Source organism: Falco peregrinus, chromosome 4 (assembly GCF_023634155.1).
Source record: "Falco peregrinus isolate bFalPer1 chromosome 4, bFalPer1.pri, whole genome shotgun sequence".
Classification (NCBI taxonomy): domain Eukaryota; kingdom Metazoa; phylum Chordata; class Aves; order Falconiformes; family Falconidae; genus Falco; species Falco peregrinus.
This window is the reverse complement of record NC_073724.1, coordinates 22,012,321-22,032,309: the sequence shown is the minus strand read 5'-3', so window position 1 is coordinate 22,032,309 and position 19,989 is coordinate 22,012,321. Positions and strand designations below refer to the sequence as shown.

At 37.4% G+C, this 19,989-nt stretch overlaps 1 long non-coding RNA gene across 1 annotated transcript; it reads right to left on the bottom strand.

Annotated features, from left to right (window-relative positions):
- Positions 1-4,288: 4,288 nt before the first annotated feature.
- Positions 4,289-15,203, bottom strand: LOC129784347 (uncharacterized). The gene is made up of 4 exons (XR_008746993.1): positions 12,890-15,203; positions 11,014-11,116; positions 8,209-8,308; positions 4,289-4,413 (listed from the first exon to the last, which is right to left on the bottom strand). It is a non-coding gene; the product is annotated as an uncharacterized LOC129784347 (long non-coding RNA).
- Between the last annotated feature and the right edge of the window lie 4,786 nt (positions 15,204-19,989).

Genomic DNA, 19,989 nt, shown 5'->3' with positions numbered 1-19,989 from the left:
CTATTAGGGATAGCTTGTATTCCAGTTGCTATGTGCCGGATTCAATCTGTATGGCTTTCTGAGATTCTGCTTTAAACAATTAAACACCAGAGTACCAAAGTTTCTTTCAGTTCTGTATCAATATTGATCAGTTTATACCTAGGAAGGTATTTTGCCACCTCTTTTAAACAAAAATAACCTCAAGCACTATGGACCTGTTCAGACTTCACCTTGTAGGGATTCTTTAACTGTGTTCAGATGCAGCTGAAATCTGTGTGCCTGCATGTGTCTTCCTGTTGTTTATGCTTTCCTTTCACTTTGGGATATTTTTACAGTGCTTCATAATGTTAACCTAAATAGTGGTTCTTAAATTACTACAACTTTTAAAATGTGTGAACATATATCTTGCAACACAAGACTCTTTCTAACCTTACTTTCTTCGGTATTTGCATTACTAAGACTTAGGGTTTCCTGTCTCCCCAGTCAGTCAAATTATGTTTTCTGGGATTCCTGATGGCATACTTCTAATGTAGATTTTCAGTTTGATATCTTAGCCATATAGTAATAAAAAGTTTTTGAATGGGGACAGCAATTACTGAACCTGGGCTTGCATTCTCACCAACTGATTTTAAAAGAATACTCAATAAAAGAAATATTGCTGATGAAGGTCGTAATGCAGGCCACTTGTATTTTCCTTTGAGGTCTTGGTATCTTTGGGACTTGAATGTAACTGCCCAGCTTACCAGCACTGAGACGATGCTAGACACAGGCAGCCAGAGGCTGAAATGACATGACACTGCTCTCAAAGTGTGGTCTCACATGAATACTTAAAACATGCGTTTGTTTATATTATATAGCTTCCTGGGCATTTGTCACCTTAGCAGTCTAGTCCTGCTGTCAGCAGTTTTGAAGTATTTGTTATTTTATACACTGTGGACTCCTCTGTGCTCATCCTCCCTTTATTTTCAGTTGAAAGAATCCTTAGAGCTATCATTTAAACTTGTTTTGATTTCTCCTACTGTATCTGCTGAAACTGCATGACATTTCTTAGCCAGTTGGTTTTGTTTACTGCTATAAAAATGTCCCTGACATTATATGTCAAGGGGATTGATATATTTTTTTAACAAAACCTTTTTCTCCTTTCACAATATAAGATTTTTAATAATGAATATAGCCATTGGTATGTTTTCTTCTTATATGAACAAGAATATATTATATAAAAACATATCAGGGTTTAAAATGCTACCACAAAAGTAACCAGAACATGTGGTGTTCAACCACAGCAATAAGGAAGGGTCCTTTCTTCAGTTGTCTGGGGTTTTGTCTTCAGTCTAGTTCTTGGAAAATAATTCAGTTTATTGTTCTTGGGAAAAAATATTTTATTTATTCATAACTTTAAGTAGGTGTGCCTAGTCAACCACTGTCGAGGGAAGAGGGTACCCACACCTAAGCGCTTTGCTGGACTGGGGCCTTAACCATTTTTCAAGCCATCTGCCAGGGCTGTGTGTAGTACACAGCGATGGCATAGCCTTCTTCACCTGAACTATCCTTTCCTGACTTGAATAAAATCCCTCCCTTTCCAGCTTTTCTTGGCAGACAGTCAAACTTTTTGGTTCTTAGCTTTGTGAATCTCTCACAGGAAAACTAATGCACTCCCCAGAATCTTTCTGCTTGGGTTGTGTCAGGTTTTGTTATCATTTTGTTATCATTAATTAGTCCAATAGTTTTAATAAGCCTGCAGTAATTCTTTGAGCTTTGTTTCTTATCACTCCAAAATAAAAAGCAGATTTGGTGAAGGAAATCAGATATTTTTTAATTAAAAGAGAAAGACCTTCTAAAGTAAACCCAGGCAACATCAGAGGTAGCTTAATTCTTTACTAAACTGATACAGTTTTTCCTATAAAGGCAAACTTTCTCAAAACTGCAAACTAGATCTTTTGAAGGACTTAGCACATAGTCCTCGCTCATATTTTACATTACTTCAGGGCTAGGCTGCAGCTGGAAGGATGAAAAATTTGATACCAAAATCCATATCTGATTAGTGTTTCAGAAACCAGGTTTCCCTAGCTGAAATTCTGTTCAGAGAAAACTCAACATAAGCAATGCTGTGCAGTTGCAGTCTGTCTCAATCCTATTCCCAAATTAAAACCCAATGTGCTTGCTCTGTGGACAAATACTCATTGATGTCTACACAAAGCTTAAGAAAAAGAGAGAGATGGATCAACATGGTATTCTTGCATCTGTCTTCCCTGCTCTCCTCCTCCATCTAGTCCCCAACCAAAACATCTGTAGTTAATATTTTCATAGAGGGAATTCTCCATCTCACAAATACGATGCTTGAGTCAGTTGCTCTCTTCCAAAAAAGGATTAAAACTATAGCTTACAGAAGTGCTCTGATTCAGGTCTTCTAGGGAAACGTGACTTTCTGTGTCCCTCTTATAGCTACTGTACCTCAAATTAAGAAAATTAGATATTTATGGAATCACAGATAGACCAAGTCCAAGTGCTCTATCTTATAACATGGACCGCTCTCCCTGTTCAACCGGATTTTGCTCCTATTGTCCTAGGGAGAGGTTGTTTCAGTATCTAAATCCTCTGATGGTTAAATGGCTGCTAATATCTAATCCTTTATCAGTTTATACATAATTTTCTCTTTGCAAGATTATCCTTTACAAAATTCATGTTAGGGATGATTTAAAAATGTAAATCTGTTCATCTCCAATCTTTCCTCTGAAAAACCTTAGGCTTTCAAAGGGACAACTCAATTTGTTTTTTCACAGTTTTCGTTCCCTGAACTTTTATTTCCCCCAAAAGAAGCTTTCTTTTCCGAGCAGTTTGCTTCCCCTGCCCCACCTCAGTTTAATAGGACCCTTTCGTATTCCTAAATTCTTTCCTCCATTACCTTTTAAGACAGTTCTGTCAATAACTCTTCCCTACCAAATTTTTCCTGTGATTTAAATACAACTTCAAATAAAAGTTTGTTAAGTTTGGGGTTTTTTTTCTTTTTTTAAGTCACTGGTACACAAACTGTGACTTATCCCATACAGCTCCCTAATTTTTTTGTTCTAGTTGATTCTATTGATTAGCTCTCACAGCTTACTAAGGCTTATTTTTTTCAAAAAACATTGAATGTTAGATTATTTATACTGAATTATTTTCATTATAGAATGTTAATTTTTTCTTAATAGTGACTATTGAATCTTAGATACATTTGTATTGGGGGGGGGCGTGGGCTGTTTTGTTTAATTACTTCTGGGGTTTTTTTCTATTTAAACTCTGTTGGCTTGCTATGGCCCCATCCAAAATTATTTTCTACATACAGTTTCTATAAATGTCTTCACTACTTTTCAACAAATCTTATATAGCTTTATTTCTTCCCAGCTGTATAACTGATTAAGGTATTTATTTCCTTCTCAGACATCCTACCATTACTTGTATCATCTGTTCTGAGAAATTAGTGTGTTCTATAACTGCATAATTCTCAATAGCACTTCTCTAATAATAGTTGACAATCACATTGAATTCCAGCCCAGGGGAGGTAAAGCAAATTCCCATATCAAGCTTCATTTTTACACAGCTTTGAGCCAACTAGTTTAGTTTTCCATATTATCTAACACCCCTATTTGAGACTGTCATGACATAAATGTAATTTTTTATATTTTTTATCTTTTTTGAGAAGTTCTTGTGACATGTTCAATAAAGGCTGAACCTACACTGACTTAATTTTGTTGGTTTTAGTTTTATATCCTGAAGTATCTAAGACAGACACTACTCTGATTCTTCTATAAATATCCCTTCATCAAAAGCCCTGGGAATTTTTTTTTAAAGGAGGTAGCTCCCATAAACTGTGTATTCTTTTCCTTATTATGGTTTTGGCATAAATTTTGCATCCTTGCTCCCTTCTATGCTTTCCTTTCAAATGTAGATTATGCTTTATTTTTTTCTTGCTCAAGATATCCTATATATCAGCCTCTCTCCCCTTGGGGCCCAGTCTCTAGTATCTTCATGCCACAGCTCTTCCTGCTTTCTTATGGCAGTAGATGCTCTCTGTATCGCTTTAGCTCTGCATCTTTCATTGCCTTTCTGTATTCCCCAGTGTACCAGATCTTTTCTGCCACTCAGTTCCCCACCTTGAGTTCCAGTGCCCTGATGCTCCTATGCTTACATTATATCAGTGTGCTTGTTCAAATAACATAACCTCCTGCTCATCTCATTCATGAGATGTCTGCAAATCCTCCTGGCCATCTCATTCACCAGACTTCTTTCAATTCTGACTCATTTTTCAGATGTCTTTATTCCATATGCTCTGTCAATGAAGCAAAACATTCAAATGTCGCTCACAAGATTTTCACACGTGCTCAACACCAACATCCAGTTCCTTTTGCTGCCTCTTAATTCTTCAGAATCTCTCACTGCTGCTCTTGGTTGTCACTTCTGAAAGAGTGGGAAAAGGACATGTAAGACTATGTGTCCTGCTTTCAGGATGCTGGCAGTTTGCTTATTTGAGCCTTTACCTTCAGGTAGTCCTGCTGTCTGAATAGCTTTGGAATTAATTACAAAGCAGTAGTGAAACCCGAGGGCTTCAGTCCCATGCTGAGCTGCAGAATCTCTGTCCTATAGGTAACACACAGCCCCCAAGCAGACAGCAAACTAATAAACTGCTTGCAAACCACATGCCTTGTAAAGTGCATCAAGCAAAACAATTTTGGATGGACAATTCATTTACCACCAAAATCACAACAGACACTGTCATCTTTCCCCTTCAAAAACAAGTATATGAACTGTTACTGTTTTCTCTTCTCTGTGTGCAGGAGAAAAATACCTATGAATATTGCTTATGTAAACATTTTACAGATTGATACTTGAACTGGACAACAATACTTCTAAGTGGCCTTACATTCCTTATCCCCTGAAGTAAATGTCCTAACTTCTATGCTAACATCATGTATGACCATACTTTCTCTGGGACCTAGTAGTTGCGTGACTGGTCTTTGATTAGATGAGTAAGTTTGGGTCACGCAACATGGTCACAGAGAACAGAGCACTGATCCACGGCAAAGATGTCCAGGAGGTCTGGATTTGTTCAGGCTATCTTTGCACTCAGAGGCTTTAAGCTGTGTAAGGGACCATCTGGTCGTGCACAGCCAGAGCCAAGCTGGGACAAAAGCACACAGCAGCCTGAGCTCCATATCGTACACTCTAGCTAATCGGACAGAACAGAAATGTTGACATGACATGTGCTTACAGCATGATCTGGATCATGTTTGTACCCGTGGGTGGTGCAGAGGGGCACAGACTGGGAAGCCTGAGCCTATTCATGCACAGAGGAATAGCTTCCATGGGAGAGAAGGCAAATATTCTCTCTACCCCCCAAACATATTGGCTCGAATCAACAACCTTCCCGGAGTGGTTTGGCACATCACATTCTTCTCTCTCAGTGCTTGTGGGAACCAGAAGATGCTGTCTCCCAAGAAGCAAGACAGCAGAGCAGTCAGCAGCTGGAAACAGCTGGCTCTCACAAACATCTCTCAGTGCTCTACCAGCTCCTGGCTCTGCTGAATGTCATTCAAAAGCTGCTCTGTCTTTGGCCTCGGTGTCTTTGTTGTTGACCCTGCTCTATTTCCGAGTTAGCGTGCTTTCTCAGAGCAAGGTATACGTGGGTAGAGATGCAATGAGAGAGAACAGGGCCCAGTACTTCATACCTTCCCCCATGTGTTTTGTAAGAAGGGACAGAAGATAATACCTCTGCAGCACTAAAGCATCTAACTGCAAATGATGGGTCAAGGCAAATCCCAGGGGGAAGCAAGATAGAGGGAAACAACCAAGTTTCATATTTTAAGTGAGACTCAGAAAGCCCAGCTGTCTTCACCAGCATCTGTTGGTTTCTTTAGGAACATTATCTTACTGGCTTTGGCAGTCCTTTAAATTTCTGTATTATACTGAGTTCCTAGTCAGTTCATACAGGGCTTAAACCCTGCTGTTCAGCATAAGGCTATTTGTGCGTGGAGGCCTGCATGTCTAAAATGGTAACACAAAGAGAAATTAGCTTGTCTGCACTTGTTTATGCATCTCAAAAATATTTGATTTGCTCAACTACTCAGCAATCATCAGAAATCATTGATGGATTACAACAAGATAAAACACTTTCTCCCAAATTGCTTTGTAGGTTTTCCTGTCCTATAAGCCTGGTTTTGCTTTGGGACACAGAAAAAGAAATATCTCTCTTTTTTAATAATTTAAACCTTTTTGGACAACATGTTTTACAGTTCTCAGCGTACAGCATATATTGGACCAATGTCTTACTGCATGTGTATCTTTTCTACTAGGTGTATTTCATTAACACCTCACATATTTGAATTTGATAGGTTACATTAAAAATCATACAGGGATTACACAATTTAATTTGGCATGAGTAACAGGTTTGGTATGCACAGTAGATCAGGCAATTCCCTGTTTCCCTCACAAGTGCTAATGAAATCACCTCATGTTCTGCCCTTTACCAATGGACGGGCTGTCATATAACGAGCCAGCTTGCTTGCCACTGCTTTTATAGGGCATTGACTGGTGGATTTCAGCTGGCAAAGTTTTAGGGCTGGCTGAGACACCCAGAGCAGGAGATTTTACCCAAATGTAAAATAGGTCTCTTGCCTCTTGCTCACCCCCAGCCAAGAACGGTAGAATAACACTTTGTCAATTTGGGGTTAGACAAAAAGAGGGCAAGGGAGAGAGACCGGCAGGCCTCTCAGAGGCAATCTCACCAAAATCTAAACTCACACCTCCTGGGGCCTGAAGAGTTTAATTCCTTTCCTTTCATGTGGAAGCACGTCTTATTTTAATATCTATAAGTTTTCACCAACTATATACATTCCTTTTTCCAAAACCATTGTAGATTCATACTCAATTATTTCCTTTATTTACCTCTGTGACCTGTTAAAGGTTTGAAAAGCTTTATATGGTGTAAGTCAAATTCTGGTCGCAGTTGTGCACATGCAATCCTGATACTCAGAAATATTACCTCATTTTCTTTCCGTAAGTCAGGTACTAATATTTTACAACCTATTGACTAATTCTGAAAGCTGGATGGGAAGAAGTGATTAAACAATATGGCTCTGAAATACAGAAGAGAGAAATTTTTGTTTGGTTTTTTGTTTTATATAGGAACGAACAATTAACTGAACTGACACGGTGCGAAGCTTGAGCATGTGGCATGCCAGTCAAGTTAGCTCAACCTTTTGTGTGCTACAATGAATTCCGAAATGAAGCTATGGTCCCAGGCAGTAGATCAAAAACCCTTATCCAGGCTCCCTGTGGGAATTAGGTTGGATCTGACCCAAGGTAAGGCTCCAGCTGTGCCTCCCTGCTCCCATCAGACAGGAAACTCAGAAATCACAGTTAATCTAGCCTAACCACAAAACTTTCATAGCTATATATTAAAAGCTTTCCCTTTGCAAAGAGACCTCCTTTATTAATCAAATGAGATCGCTTAATCTCATATAAAGTTTTCCTGTTGTCTACCAAGTGTCTTTGTCTTCAGCAGACCTTTATAGTAAACATATGAACATAGGCTCTCCTTGAAGCTGTGCTATGTAAAGGAACACTTTTGTAATATATTTAAGCAAATTACCTGATACTCTTTTCTTTGGCTTGTCACGCATTTTTGTATAAGCAGAAAAATAAACGTTTGTAATTCTGTACATAATGGCTAAGAAACACATTCTGTCATTCTAAAATTATCTGGAGCCATAACCAAGTATTGCCATCTCAAAGAGGCAAAATCAATCACAGCAGTGCCAGCCAGAGCCATTACAATGATGTCTGAGGCAGAGTGCTTTTTGACAGATGGACCAAGCATGGAAAGAAGATACAGGGAATTAAACATTGTAGGAGAGGCTGTTCTAGCAATAATCAGGTCTGGCAGAAAGCACAGATGTCTTTGAAAGAAACTTTACTGGTGGCAAGATTCAGCAGAAAAAAAGACATCTGGATACTACTGATAAACATACAAAGTAAGCCTTACAATCCTTGGAATTTTCCTTGCACAAGACTCCAAGGACACAGTTGTACTCCTATTTTCAAATGAACAACACCCCTTCTACCTTAGAAAAGCTGTGGAGTATGCACCCAGACACCCACACAGCTACTTGCTGGACACTTGCCACAGAGCAATTGTTGCTTTACATGTGCAGCAGTGAAACACCGTGTGGTTTCTAACAGGTTTTGTATACTTACATTACATTCCATTGGTGTATCTTCCTCCATTATTAAAGCTATGGTCCCTCTGTTTCCAGCTGTTCTGCATTTCCACCTCTGTTTTCAGGGCTTAATAACTCTGTCTCAAAAAAAAGTTGCCACAAGCTGTTCTAGCAAATAAAGTCTCAACAGAAGTAAACACTGCAACATGAACTTTAAATTATCATCATGTTTATCTTCCATTATTTGTATGAAGTATTTTTTGTTTCTACTTTCCTAAAGAAACAATTTACACAATAAGTCAGAATTTTAAAATGCGAGCTTTACTTTTACAGAAAAAACAGTGGTGAAAATGTAAAAAATATGAGCTCTTCTCATCTAGTGTTGCAACCTTGTTCTGTTCATTATGTGACTTATTATGTACCTCACTATCTGAACAAGGACATTCCTGTTTCTAAGTTCAATTCTTTTAGTGTCAGTCACTTGCAACAGCAGGGATATGACACCAAAACACATATTACTGCATGTAGGTTTGGGCTTATATACACATTTCACCCTCATTTTAACTTTCCTTCTGTTACCCTAATTATCATCAAACTGTCTATATTATGATGTTACCATAGATGTGGCCATGTCTACACTGCCCCTTACCCTTTGAATAGTTATCTGGGGAAAAACAAAAACAAAAAAACCCAAAAACCCCAAGTGCATTTCACAAGTCAGACTAGTAAATGTCTCATAAAACTCAGGTTTTAGTCATTATAGATACTCTTTTTTGAATCATCTCTTACATATATCTTCAAACACAGATCTTCCCACATAACCCAGGGAGATACCAGTGCACTGTTCAAAACAAATCTTGACAAATGAAGAAATAAGTTACAGGGAAATATTTCTATCATCTCAGAATTTAGAGAAAATGAATGCCTGATGCAAACATTGAACAGAGAGTCTTAGCTGGCATTGTTAGGTCACCTAGTAGGTTTATGTCTCTTGACAATGACCATGTGTCTGTTTCTTCTTCCTTTTTTTTTTTTTTTTTTTTTTTTTTTGAGCAGTTCAAGAACCTTATCACTGACCACTTAGGATGCAAGTTATTCTTAAATCACTCTTGAAGAAGGAAAGTTCCTCTCTTTCTGGAAAAAGATGTTTTTCTCTTTTACTGGCTCTTATCCAGGAAGTAGACTTTTATGAAAAGAGGCACTGATGTCCAGAAATGCCAAAACACAATAAGACTGTTTTTTTTCAGCTTTTGAAATATTTCTATAATGGATACCAAGGGTATGACAGATAACACAAGATTTACCTTCAAATTGCTGGGCTTTTCTTTAGAAATATCGATATTTCAGACATGTGAGGAACATGATCTAGCACACCAAAACACAAGGTAGAGATTGACCTATTTTCCTAGCCAAACTAGTTGAAATCTGGGCTTCACTGATCTCTCCGGCAGGAGAAAAAAAAAAAAAAAAAGTCTGTTTTCTTAGGAATGGAAGGAGCCACAAATCTAGACATCAAAAGCAACAAAAAAGGAACAAACATCAAGACAGAAAATACTTCAAAGGGGAGAGTGAGCAGGAAACCCTCCTCCTCATGTCAACTGAATGGTTTGAATAAAAAAATTATGTGTTTAATAGAACATTTACAAAACAGAGGTCCTTAATTTAAGTCTCTCAGACAATCCTAGTTTTGGCCCTGAATCCCAGTCTACAGGGACCAGTACTGTGGCAGATATCTCCTCCTCCACTTGTTCTGATATATACCGAAAGAGAATGTTATGCTTGAGGGTGAAGGAAAAATTTTAAAAACCCTACAAAAGGCATTGAGTAATAAACATTAAGATCATATATTGAAAAGTTTAAATTGAGATTTAACTCTATAAAATTTAGATGCTTTTATCCATTTAGGTCTTCATACATACATTTGCATTGTTTTTCAATTCTGTTCTGTTTAAATAACAAATGTGTTTAAATTTTCAATTTTTTGTTACCTGTATTGTGATTATGTTCTTAAAAGCCTCAGAAGGGAAGTAGAAAAGGTATGTTTCTAAGTGCAGGCATATGGCTTTTAATATACAGGACAACCAGTCTAGTCTATGACTGCATTGTGCTTTTGGCAGGGTTGAACTGACTGGGCATTAAGAGAAAAGAAAAATAAGAACAATGTTGTCTGCATCTCACTTATTAATAACCAGAAATTATTATTACAAACAATTTAGGTAATCAAAATTAATGAGCAATTGTCTTTGCTGGTCTGTTTGAATTTATGACTTCATTATGGACACACAGGCATCCTTTGAGTAAAGCCCTTCATACTTGCTCTCCAAGTGCCATGCCACAGGATTTCAGTTCTGCTGCCTGACTGGAATAGCCAAGCTCTACAGCTGCTCCACCCACAGCGAATTTTGGTTCCCTGTTTATTGGAACACATTTTGAGACAAAACCATGACTTATGGATCTGGAATCTACTGCCTGAAAACACTCATGGCTACAAAAGTTTTCTCAGATTATTCACAAATGTTACTGAACAATAAAAGTCTCTGCACAGGCTGAAGCCACACCCAGCATCTAATTAGTTTAAAATGGGGGGGGGGGGGTGGTGGTGGTGGTATTTCTTTTACACTGTTTCACCACTTCTAATCCAACATATTGTCTTTTTTCTCTCTTTTTTATGTACTTCCTTAAACCATGTGTTCTATTAAAATGGTTCATCTTAAAATGTTTCCTCCCTTTGAGCCATTTTCATTTTTATTTTTATTTCTGCCAAGTTTAAATACAAAAATCAATGACTGAGCTTGGCTAAAGCAAATATAATGAGGATAAGAGGTATGATCCTTACACTCACAGATTTCTATGGTAATTCAGGTTGGAAGGGAATCACATGTATCTTTCATAGATAGTCTTCTGGCTGTATTGATTATTTCATATTCCATCCAATAGTTTGCATTCTGGAAGTCATAGAATAAAAGATGCAAAAAATTCCTGCACTTCATACAGATGGCAGTACACTATGCATTTTATAGATTATACCTCCAATATCACAGACAATCACTTAAGTTTAAATAATTATAAATAAAAATAACTTATAACAATATACAACAGCTTATTTAGTTAACATCTGGATGGCATCAAGATGAGAGGAATTATTTTTCTTAAAAAAATCTTCAATATCAAGAGAAATAGAAAAAAAAGATTCGAGTTCTCGTGAATTGTTATTCAGATTGCAGATTTTAAAGTTCTCCATAAAGTACATTCCATGCTTCATATTTCCATTTATTTTTCAGTGTTCCTTCTCCTTCATGAGGAAAATAGAAAACATTTAAGATAAATAATGCTTAAAATTTTAAACAATATTTTAAATATATATAACAATTAAATACCCTTTGTTCCCCCAAGATGTATTTCAATTCATTAATTTTTTTGGAGTAGTCCATTTTATTTTCAGAATATCTACTTTAAACAAAATGTACTCAGAGTTGAGTACATCCAGAATATTCCCATTGGCATAAAGTATAAATCACAGCTATAGGCATAGATGATCTTTGTTATTTTTAAGAGGTTGAGAGTCATGTTTGAAAATGATCTTTTCCTTTTCTTTTTTTTTCTTTTTTTTTGGGGGGGGGGGGCATTTGTTGTTGTTTTGGGGTTTTTTGGTGTGCTTTTTTTGTTTGTTTGTTTTAGTCCCTCAGGAAACCTTATGAAGGTGTGCAGGTATTTTTCCCTGTTCAACAGCATGCTTCAATTAATTCATTTTATACTCCATTTCTCAAGTGTCTTTGCTCAATGAATAAGCTTATATCCAAATTCCAATACTTGAGAGAAGGCTAGTAATAAGGAGATTAATTCCATATTTGGTTCTGACTGGCTAACCATCTAAGGGTGGATAAGGACCAGATATTAAACAGAAGATCCTGAGGGGCATATTCAAAGCATAATCTTATATTGTATACAGCATCTGCCACAACACAGCCCTTGAGTGTTTTTTATGTGCTGCAAAAATAAAACTCTTCAACGAATACCAATCCCATGCAGTCACAGAGCTTCATGGAAGCTCAGATGTGATGTCCAGGGTATTGGACATGCCAGTGTTTGTTCACAGATGATAATCTGAAGTTATTAACAGCTTCTCTGTTAGGGATAGGTGGGTTAGAAAGCTTTATTTCAAACCAGATGTCATGGTTATTCATCTCAAGAACTTACATTGCCAAAAAGGAAGAAATGGAAATAGATTAATTGGTAATCAGATGGATATTAGGCTTCCAAGTGACAGCCTCCAAGACCTGGAATTTACTTGTCAAATTTGCCTGCGCTGTAATTAACCTCTCCTGAAATTGAAAATCAGGGAACCACAGAACTGCTATGTCTGAAATGACAGACTGTGGAGTAAGAGAAGCTATATTTGAAGGATGCTTATATTTAATGAGTGCATACTGGCTAATATGCTAAAGCCAAATTGTGTGTGTACCAAAAAGAGGAAACATGCACAAGATATTAATGTAAGAGATCTAAAATATTCTTAAGCTTCTTTTAACTTGTTAATGCAACTTTCTCCAGATTACCCATATCATTATAGACAATTTGACAGATTTTGTTAATAATTTTCAACAATGAGAGAGCAGTACTTGCTTAAGAGGAAGGGAAACACTTTCAGTCTGAGTAGGGCATCACTCCACAAAACAAAAACATTGACACTGGAGAAATGTGGATACATCCCTATTTACCTTATCCAAGCACTTGCATCTGCAAATCTTCCCTGAAAATTTCACAACCCATGGGCATGAGGAGGATGGTGTCTAGGCATTTGTTGCTCCAGTTGGTCCACAAGTACTTCCAGAAATATCATGGTCATCTTGTGTTTCTTTTCTACATTAAAACTGATTCAGGCATTGCATTAGAAGAAATGGAAAGAAAGGCAGGTTAGCACAGAGAGGAAGAGCATAATGTGCAATTTATTTATTTTTTACATTCACATAAATGGTATCTTTGCAGGGAAGAATAAATTATTATTAATCATCTTCCTCCCTGCCTAATCCATATCTTCAGGATTTAGTTATTTTTTAATAAAAGGTATACAGGAAAGTTATTGTCTTACATAAGCAATGTGAGAGATCAGACATGAAAGATAAATGAGCATACAAGAACCCAAGAAATGTAAACTATGCTTTATGAAATAACTAGAAATCCTGTAAGCAGTACTGCTAGTAATAATACAAATTTTTTAAAGCAACAGTTTGTTTTTAAACAGTTTATGTGTCTTCAGCAAAATTCATTCCTTGTGTATGTGTGCTCACACGGATTTTTTCCAAAGACTAGTAAAGCAAATGGTAGGAAAACTCCCACAGCAGACTCCTGACTGAGACCATTAATCAGTATAGCTTCGACCCCATATGCTAACTGATAGACTAGAAGCATGATCATTACTTTTTTTCATGAAAAAGCCTTCAAAGGAAAGTTCTATGCTCTCAATTCATAAATGCTAACAAGAACACTCTGAAAAAAATGATGAAATAGTTTTTTTTAATTTAGTGATGAATTACATATGCCACTGTATGGTAATATGTTACATGCCAAGCCAGAAATTTTAATCGCTTTTCAGATTAATTTAAAAAGAAATAACACGTATGTATTCCAAGATGGAGGAGTTAATCACAGCATACAAAATCCACACATATAAAGTAAAAATATGCATAAGGATCCGATTCACATGCCTATTTATGTGCATTCTTTAAAAGAGATGGTGTTAGAGTTAAGGCTGCTTCACATATTTCCTGGGCCTGGGCCTCAGCTGTGCTAACATCGGTGGTCCACTGACTCCTTAATGGATCTACTCTAATTGTGCACAAGGTGAGGACAATAGTAGTTAGCCTAACCATGACATGAGGCAAAGGGATCACTGAGCAGACCTATCAAATTCACGGTATAAAAAAATGAAGTGCAGTAAATCTGTTTTTCCAGCTATGATAGTTGAATTCATCCCCCTGAAGATAGCTGCAGAATGTTTCTTTTAACTCTAAGCCAAAGAAAGGCTTTAACGACAAGAAGAGAATGCTAAAAATGTAACTAGAGTCCCTACTCTAGTGGAAGCAGAATTCCTTTAAAGTTATCTATGGAACTATACAATACATGCAAATCATTACTGCCTATGTCTAAAATAATGGGTGACAGATTGGAAATATATGAGGTTACAGCTGTAACTGACTTCCCTTTTGTACCAGATTAAGGAACTCTCATGTAAAAGAAAAGGGGAGAAGAAAAATGATCTGGCATTAGACCGAAAAAAGGACTGTTTCCCCACTTACAGCAAGACTAACCAAGCTGGCTGCAGACAAAACGGGAAAACTCTCCTTGATACAAGCAAAGATTTGCCTTTGGTGAAAAAATGAAGTTAACAATTATTAATTGTTCGGGAGCTAAAACAAACAATATAGTCAAATGGAATTATTTAAAAATAATTTAGTAAAAACAAAGCAGTGCCACAGCAGCAGAAGTATTTGCATAGTGTGATTTTGGAGACACGTGGTGTAGGGCCAGGACTGCAAAGGGAACTGGGGGAAAACAAGAGGTCTAGTCACCACCCTGTTGAAAATGCAGATACTTAAAATTCCTCTGCAGTGATTTCTTGGTCTAGGAGAGGATCAAGGTCCTAATATTGTCATCTGTTCTTTGGGATGGGTGAGTGTCTGATGCGAAGCATGCACCTAAACGCTCAGTAATAGGTCTAACCTCTACCAAGATTCACAGATGACACATTTCTCTGTCTTCCTTAACTGGAAGACCAGATTCAATAAGCATGTGTAGACACAATGTGGTGAATGAAAATATGCCTGAGTTAGTCGTAGCTCTGTTCAAAGCAGAAGGGATGGAAATGTTGCTCTGCCCTTGTTGGGTGATAGTCCTCATAACAGGCTCATCCACTCACTCCTCCTCTTCCTCTGAGCCTCTTGAACACCTACATGTTTCAGTTTGGTCAAGGGAGACAGAAACCCATTGCAGAAATACTACTACCAGAACTCTGGCACATGTGAAGAAAAGAGCATGGGTAAAAGCAGAAAGATATTGAAAAAAGTGCTTTAACCTTTCCCTTACCTCCCATTCTTTAAAGCCTTGTTCTGTAATGTTTGCTGCACAGAACAACTGAAGAACCTCACTACAGGGTCTTTAGAAGTACATAAAGAGACTCAGTTGGTAATACGGGCAGTAGTGCAGTGGAATGTCAATGAGTATTTAGGTTAATGCACTACACCTTCCACCCTCCACACTGCTCCCAGACTAAACCTCTTACTGTGGTATATCTGGCTTCAAAAAAACACATTACATTCCATCAGCTTTTTTTGTTATGGAAAACAGCTGAAAGATTATATGTGCATATATGAAAGAAGAAATGGCCTAAATTTGATTAAATTTTTTGAAGATGAAATTTGAATCTCCTTTTCACAACATCTTTTCTGTGGGAAGAAAAAGAACTCCTTCTCTCTCAATCTCTTTCTGCCAGAAATTTTAATCCACTGGAAATCAGGTATGAAGAGAAAATTTTTGTTCTAATACTTAAATGAAACTTTATCAGTGTTTTGAAATTTTTATCAATAAACATTTCTTAAAAATTAATTCCTTAATGTTTTTTAAAGCTGTTATGGGTTGTTTGACTTTTGGTTTTAATTCACTCTACTCTGCCCTGCAAGAATGCAATAACTGATAGATTTTCTTTCAGAATTCAGGAGATCGGTCTTTTCTCCTTTAAAATAAAAGCAAGAAATCTTAGCCTCTTTCATTCTTCCTCAGGTGTGGCTTTGCATTTGTAAATACTGACCAGTGCAAATACTCATACGTAGAAGTCCACATGCTCTACACAAGCACAGCTCTGTTGACTTACTAATTTACAACCACAGTGCATATAGTAAGGAGAGCTGAAAGTTACTGTTAGCAGCCGTTTGCTTTCCAGACTCTTCTGAAAAGGGTTGTCTGACCTGATTCATTTCAACCAGCTAGACTCCAGAGCAACACTCTTCCTTTTCAGTCAACGCAGGAGTTTCTTCCCACCAGGTCCTGGCTAGGCCAAAGCACTATTACTCATTCCCTCCTTGGGAGGGAAACAGCAAAGGATGATTCAATTCCCAACATCTGTGGTTCAATTAGATACCAACATGAGGATGAGATGAACCCAGACCTCAGCAAGGAATATGCTGGAGGCACGTTACTCTAACACAAGCCTGTAGTCATTAGATACTTAAACCTAAAACACCTAGAATTAACTTTAAGTTATGTACTAACTCATTTTAATCAGCAGCTTTTTTGAGATCACAATTTAGCCTTTTTTCTTTTTCTTTTTCTTTTTAGTGAAACAAATTCTTAATATTTATGTATGTGGGTTAGTTGTTTAAAGTTAGCATGCATATAGACTTCTCAGGATTCGAAGGGTTTTGCTTGGCTGGTTTTGCTTTTGGTGGGAGGGTGAGGAATAAAAGAGGAGGAGGGGAGATCTAGTAGAATATACAACAGACCTGAAGACTTTAAAATTGTAAGCAATAGACAAACAAAAGAGACTAGATTCTGAACATGTGTTGGAGATAAGGCAACAGCTTCCCATCTGCACTTCCCTGTCTGTAACCAAGTAGAGACGTGTAATAAAGGAAACATCTGGGTTAGAAAATAAAATTCCCAAATTAGATCACCACAAATCAGTAGTTAATGAAACACGAAGCTCTCCTCAGTGTTGGAATAAAGTATTCATTTCCAGCTAAAATTGTGGGGTAATCTTTTTTCATCTGAATGGAATGTTTTGCAACAATTATTTGTTTTATTTGCATTTATTCCCTTTTCCTATCTAAACTTTTAGTCCCACTTGAATTAAATAGTAAATACTAGTAAATTAATTTCACAGTGTGCTTCATTGACATTCACTTGAACAATTACAGATAGTGAGATTTGATTTAAAAAGAATGTATGTGAGACTCAAATGTTAATGTTTATGCAACTGTACATAGCTCATAAATTCTGTATCATGGTGTTGAAAGTGTGCATGCTAATTCCCTACCTGTCTCTGTCTGTTTAGGAGAGCTGCATCTGCCATGAAAATTCCTGTTGCAGTCTATTCTCTATCACTTGGAAACCTTAAGAACCACAATGCACCATCTTACGTGAACAGGAGTATTTCCATTTCAGAAACAATGTACCAGGCTAACTTTAATTGCTCCAGTTGGTTCAAATTAGCACAGTACTCCAAACAACCTGGTTAAACACAGATTACTCAAGCATCAGTAAGATAGAAAGCAAATGAGTAACTGGCATGAGTGACATAAATGGCATAAAACCAAAACCAGAAACAAAAACAACACTCCAGTAGCAGTTGTTCTTAAATCTTTGTCCCAGGTTTTTCATATGTGATATGTATTTTGTTTGCTGATGACTGCTGAGCTTTTAATTATGCTTGACTAGAATAATCAGTGCATTAAAAAAGTAGCCCACTAGGAAATTTACCATTAGCAGCAGATGCCTCGCTTCTGTGCAGTTTTCATAGAATAGTAGATCGCTTTGTCATAGAAGCATTGCCATAAAAGTTTTAATCTAATTTATACCTTGCTGCACAGAAAATGCATATTTTTGCATGACTTCAGTGAGTTGCAGAGGCCATAGAAAAACTGTTCCATGACTCACACCATCTAACACATCACACACATCTCAGAAAGGTATCGAATCTCTCCTTCACTTGTCTCTTCTTAGGTGGGTAATCAGTGCTGATCTGGGACCAAGGTATTTACTTTCTGCCCCTCTGATCTAGCCAGCCGGTGAGTGACCAGATGAGACATTTAATGGCTAGTGTTGCTCCTGATCAAGATTTCTGTTTACAATAACAGTATTGAAAGGAAAATTGTGACAGTGGTTGTCATGGTTTAACCCTGGCTGGCAACCAAGCCCCATGCAGCCGCTTGCTCACTCCCCCCACCCAGGGGGATGGGGAGGAGGATCGGAAAGGAATGTAAAACTCAAGGGTTGAGATAAGAACAATTTAATAGGTAAAGCAAAAGCCACACACACAAGCAAAGCAAAACGAGGAATTCATTCACCACTCCCCATGGGCAGGCAGGAGTTCAGCCATCTCCATATCCAACTGATACACGGGCTCCATCACGTGTATCAGTTACTCGGGAAGACAAACGCCGTAATGCCAAATGTCCTCCGCTTCCTTCTTCTTCCCCCATATTGCATATACTCAGCATGATGTCATATGGCATGGAATATCCCTTTGGCTAGTCCAAATCACCTGTCCTGGCTGTGTCCACTCCCAATTTCCCGTGCCCCTCCAGCCCCCTCGCTGGCAGGGACCAAGGATTTTGTCCTTGATTTAGCATAAACATCATCCAGCAACAACTAAAAACATCAGAGTCCTATCAATATTTTTCTCACATCAGAGCCAAAAGATAGCACTGTACTAACTACTAAGAAGAAAATTAACTCTATCCCAGATGAAACCAGGACAGTGGTAATCGTAACAGCCATGCTGGGAACGCATACCTGCTGGAAACTTTGCTCAATTAGGCAACTGGTCTGTTGTCCCTGTAGTTAAAAAGCATTTGTTTTAAAGACACTGTGGTAAGGTTTCTTTTTTGCCCAAAAGCATTTAACCCCAGATGCTATTGGGAGGAAAAAGATGGTGTTGGCATCTGGAGAATTCCATATGTGAATTAATTAGTAGCAGTGAATGCTTTTTTTATATTTTTCTTTAAGATTCAGGGAAATATTTCTGCCATTTAAGTTGCTGCTGCAATGTGAGGAGGCCTCGTAAAAGTAAAGAGAGATCAGTTAATGAACAAATTAATCAAGGAAAGTACAAAACAAGACTGCAAACATATTTTTTTAGTCATGAAGCATTACAAATATGTCCTATATGAACTTTTAAACTTAGAACTTTCTGCATATGACAATCCATTTTATATAGATAATGTAAGAATTTACTATATGCTTCCGCTTTTAAGATTTCTTATGTTGAAACCAAGTACCCTACAACCAGGCAAATACTCTTCTGTGCACCAGACTTGTACATAACAATTAAGTAAACAGCTACAACACCGATACGTACACTTATAAGTTCACATGCCTTTCCTCCCTTTGTGGGTCCTCTAGATATTTGACTGCATAAAATCAAGCTTGTATTAGGTTTTTTGGAATAAATGCATTAAAGCTGAAACTAGTAGTGATCTGTGGAATGAATTATCTAACTTAATAGCTACGTCATTTCTTTTTCATCATGTACTGACAGTATGCATGCTTAATTGCACGCTTAATTGCACATTTATATTGTGGGTTTTTAATAGATATAATGTCTTGATGAGAATTAATATTCATTAGTTCATTTTTCTAAACATTTTATTTATTTCTTCTGCCTTACAAGATCAGACACATTTTCAAAAGACTTTTAGTAGAGAAAAGTTCTTTCTTCAAACAAATTCAGTGTCAGGAATTGTTTGCTGGAGAAGGCGGCTGAAGGACAGTTCTTTCTATTTTTTGCTCTACAAACCACTTTTGCATATTCTCATGCCGCTGCACTTAGTGTTTCCAATCAAGATCAAGGGGTGTTTCCTACTGTTTTGACTTTGTATTAATTATTCTACACATCTGTTCCTCCCTAACAGAGAGCACAGATGTGAATGTTTGTGCAAAAGGCAAAAGTGGGGTGGTCTACAAGTATTTTAAATGCGTACATTCCCTGCTCTCAGTAGGTAGACTACTTCAGGCTTCTGCATAACTCTTCCTAAGCTAAAGGCAATAGGGATCAGGCTGACTGATTTTCTTCCACCTTCCTGGAGCTGTGACAGCATTCTCCAGC